Raw genomic sequence first — 4854 nt, 5'->3', positions numbered from 1 at the left:
TATTTGCCCTTTCGGACTTAGTCTCTGCACATTATTTTCGAGTTTTTGGTTAATGATTTCACACTTTTAACATATTTTTGCGCTTTTTGGTTACTGATTTCATACTTTTTACTTACTTTTGCGCCTTTTGGTTAATGATTACTCTGCTTACTGGTTAACCATTTGCCCTTTCGGACTTAGTCTCTGGACATTATTTTCGAGTTTTTGGTTAATGATTTCACACTTTTTACTTACTTTTGCGATTTTTGGTTAATGATTACTCTGCTTACTGGTTAACCATTTGCCCTTTCGGACTTAGTCTCTGGACATTATTTTCGGGTTTTTGGTTAATGATTTCACACTTTTTACTTACTTTTGCGATTTTTGGTTAATGATTACTCTGCTTACTGGTTAACCATTTGCCCTTTCGGACTTAGTCTCTGGACATTGTTTTCGACATTTTGGTTAATGATTTCACACTTTTAACTTAATTTTGTGCTTTTTGGTTAATGATTTCATACTTTTTACTTACTTTTGCGATTTTTGGTTAATGATTTCATACTTTTTACTTACTTTTGCGATTTTTGGTTAATGATTTCATACTTTTTACTTACTTTTGCCCTTTTTGGTTAATGATTTCATACTTTTTACTTACTTTTGCGATTTTTGGTTCATGATTACTCTGCTTACTGGTTAACCATTTGCCCTTTCGGACTTGGTCTCTGGACATTATTTTCGACTTTTTGGTTAATGATTTCACACTTTTAACTTAATTTTGTGCTTTTTGGTTAATGATTTCATACTTTTTACTTACTTTTGCCCTTTTTGGTTAATGATTACTCTGCTTACTGGTTAACCATTTGCCCTTTCGGACTTAGTCTCTGCACATTATTTTCGAGTTTTTGGTTAATGATTTCACACTTTTAACATATTTTTGCGATTTTTGGTTAATGATTACTCTGCTTACTGGTTAACCATTTGCCCTTTCGGACTTAGTCTCTGGAGATTATTTTCGACTTTTTGGTTAATGATTTCACACTTTTAACATATTTTTGCGCTTTTTGGTTACTGATTTCATACTTTTTACTTACTTTTGCGCCTTTTGGTTAATGATTACTCTGCTTACTGGTTAACCATTTGCCCTTTCGGACTTAGTCTCTGGAGATTATTTTCGAGTTTTTGGTTAATGATTTCACACTTTTTACTTACTTTTGCGATTTTTGGTTAATGATTACTCTGCTTACTGGTTAACCATTTGCCCTTTTGGACTTAGTCTCTGGAGATTATTTTCGACTTTTTGGTTAATGATTTCACACTTTTTACTTACTTTTGCGATTTTTGGTTAATGATTTCACACTTTTTACTTACTTTTGCGATTTTTGGTTAATGATTACTCTGCTTACTGGTTAACCATTTGCCCTTTCGGACTTAGTCTCTGGAGATTATTTTCGAGTTTTTGGTTAATGATTTCACACTTTTTACTTACTTTTGCGATTTTTGGTTAATGATTTCACACTTTTTACTTACTTTTGCGATTTTTGGTTAATGATTACTCTGCTTACTGGTTAACCATTTGCCCTTTCGGACTTGGTCTCTGGACATTATTTTCGAGTTTTTGGTTAATGATTTCACACTTTTTACTTACTTTTGCGATTTTTGGTTAATGATTACTCTGCTTACTGGTTAACCATTTGCCCTTTCGGACTTAGTCTCTGGAGATTATTTTCGAGTTTTTGGTTAATGATTTCACACTTTTTACTTACTTTTGCGATTTTTGGTTAATGATTACTCTGCTTACTGGTTAACCATTTGCCCTTTCGGACTTAGTCTCTGCACATTATTTTCGAGTTTTTGGTTAATGATTTCACACTTTTAACATATTTTTGCGCTTTTTGGTTAATGATTACTCTGCTTACTGGTTAACCATTTGCCCTTTTGGACTTAGTCTCTGGACATTATTTTCGAGTTTTTGGTTAATGATTTCACACTTTTTACTTACTTTTGCGATTTTTGGTTAATGATTTCACACTTTTTACTTACTTTTGCGATTTTTGGTTAATGATTACTCTGCTTACTGGTTAACCATTTGCCCTTTCGGACTTAGTCTCTGGAGATTATTTTCGAGTTTTTGGTTAATGATTTCACACTTTTTACTTACTTTTGCGATTTTTGGTTAATGATTTCACACTTTTTACTTACTTTTGCGATTTTTGGTTAATGATGACTCTGCTTACTGGTTAACCATTTGCCCTTTCGGACTTAGTCTCTGCACATTATTTTCGAGTTTTTGGTTAATGATTTCACACTTTTTACTTACTTTTGCGATTTTTGGTTAATGATTTCATACTTTTTACTTACTTTTGCGATTTTTGGTTAATGATTACTCTGCTTACTGGTTAACCATTTGTACTTTCGGACTTGGTCTCTGGACATTATTTTCGAGTTTTTGGTTAATGATTTCACACTTTTAACATAATTTTGCGCTTTTTGGTTAATGATTACTCTGCTTGCTTGTTACTGATTTCCCCTTTCGGACTTGATCTCTGGCCGTTCTTTTCGACCTTTTTGGATAAGGTTTCCACACTCTGAAATTATTTTGGGCTCACTGATTAGGCGAGATCAAGGGGGCATGCCTGGGCACTTTGGGCTCAGTTTGGGAAGGCGGCGTCCGTGTGCTCCTCCGCCCTTCCCGCACTTGCGGCTAGGTTTGCCAAACTGCGCTGACCCGCAGCCCTGCCTTTTTGCCCACGGCACGGAACGACTCAAGTCTGGCTCCGTTCCAGGCCGTTGCCTCCGGCTGCCCGCCGTCCGGCCGGCCTGGGACGTACCCCGGCTGACGGCGCCGGAGGCCCTCTAGCAGCCACCGGTGCCGCGGGCCAATGGGTCCGGGCGTTCCGGAGCTATCGGTGGGGAAGTGCTCTCCCCTTTTCCTGACGCCGTTCGCCCGAGCAGAGGTGCAGCCTGACGGGACTGCTGTCGCCTTCCGCGGCGCACCGGCCCCTTTCACCTGCCGTCGACCGCGCGGAGCTCGGACCTTCCTCCCCGAAGTTATGGCCCCGGCGCCGGAGGGTTCCCGGGGCCGGGCATTCAGCGGGGTGAGTCTTAACCTTCCCGGTCAGCCTGCGGGGTCGGTGCGCCGGCACTCGACGCGGGAGGGTCCCCTCTTTCCGTAGAGCCCCGCCCGGTGCCGATCGGCCGGCGGATTGCGGAGCGAACCGCGCCTGACCGACGGGCCTCGGAAACCCGTTGCAGTCGACGGGGGGGAACCGGACAGCGGGACGAGGTGCCGATTCCACCCGCAGATTCGATCCCGAAATCCCGCGGGATTCGGCGGTCCGACCCGACAGATTCAAACGTCGCCCGGGCGGCCCCCAGCGGTCGGGCCGGCCTGGTTCCGCCACCGCCCGATGCCCCTCGCCCCCGGCTACCGCCGGCCGCGCAGACCGAGCGAATGCGGCCGGACGTCCGGCGGCAATCGGCCGGAAAGCGGTATGGCCATTTCCTACTGTCCCTCGGACGGGCAGAGGGGCGGCGCCGGGGCACTCGCGGACCAGGCCGCGCCCCTCCGAGCCCTACCGCCTGCCGTCGACCGCGCGGGGATCGGACCTCCCTCCCCGAAGTTATGGCCCCGGAGCCGGAGGGTACCCGGGGCCGGGCATTCAGCGGGGTGAGTCTTCACCTTCCCGGTCAGCCTGCGGGGTCGGTGCGCCGGCACTCGACGCGGGAGGGTCCCCTCTTTCCGTAGAGCCCCGCCCGGTGCCGATCGGCCGGCGGATTGCGGAGCGAACCGCGCCTGACCGACGGGCCTCGGAAACCCGTTGCAGTCGACGGGGGGGGGGAACCGGACAGCGGGACGAGGTGCCGATTCCACCCGCAGATTCGATCCCGAAATCCCGCGGGATTCGGCGGTCCGACCCGACAGATTCAAACGTCGCCCGGGCGGCCCCCAGCGGTCGGGCCGGCCTGGTTCCGCCACCGCCCGATGCCCCTCGCCCCCGGCTACCGCCGGCCGCGCCGACCGAGCGAATGCGGCCGGACGTCCGGCGGCAATCGGCCGGAAAGCGGTATGGCCATTTCCTACTGTCCCTCGGACGGGCAGAGGGGCGGCGCCGGGGCACTCGCGGACCAGGCCGCGCCCCTCCGAGCCCTACCGCCTGCCGTCGACCGCGCGGGGATCGGACCCTCCTCGCCGAAGTTATGGAGGTAGGACCGGGAGGCTGCCCAGGGTCGGGACTTCAACCGGCTGCCGCCACCCTTTCCCGCCTGTCCCACGGGCTCGGAGATCCAGGCCCTGCAAAGACCCTCCGGTCGCCACCCGACAGGTGCTTTACCGGAGAAATCGTAAACCGGCGTCAGGGCCGGACCTGTCCCGCAGAGGGCAGCCTGCGCCCTTATGCTTTCCCTTTTGCTTTGGCCCCGCAGTAGCAAATGGTTCACCGATAAGTCGGGAACCCACACGCCCGGCCCCACCCGCCCATCCTTCCGCAATGCATCGCCTAGACACACGCACCAAGGGCGCTCTCCTTCCCCCGCCTCCCACATCCCACAGGATGTGCCCTCAGACCACGGCGCCCACACAACCACCCACCCACCCACCCAACCTTCCTAAACACGCCGGCAAACATGCATACAAACACGGCCACCTTCGCAAATTCACCCCCACGCCGACTATTAAGCCCGGCAAGACTCATTGCAGCCAACCGCGGCCAAAAGTTGAAGTGACAACTCATTAACCAATTTACAACATTTGGACAACTGATTAACCAGACTCTTTGTCAATCTGACGACGGGGGCAAATCATAAACCGGTTCTGCCCACTGCTAGCCTTCGCAAAGTCACCCCCGCACGCCGACTATTAAGCCCGGCAAGACTCAT

Source organism: Heterodontus francisci, unplaced genomic scaffold (genome assembly GCF_036365525.1).
Source record: "Heterodontus francisci isolate sHetFra1 unplaced genomic scaffold, sHetFra1.hap1 HAP1_SCAFFOLD_1486, whole genome shotgun sequence".
Lineage (NCBI taxonomy): Eukaryota > Metazoa > Chordata > Chondrichthyes > Heterodontiformes > Heterodontidae > Heterodontus > Heterodontus francisci.
This window is presented reverse-complemented; position numbering follows the sequence as displayed.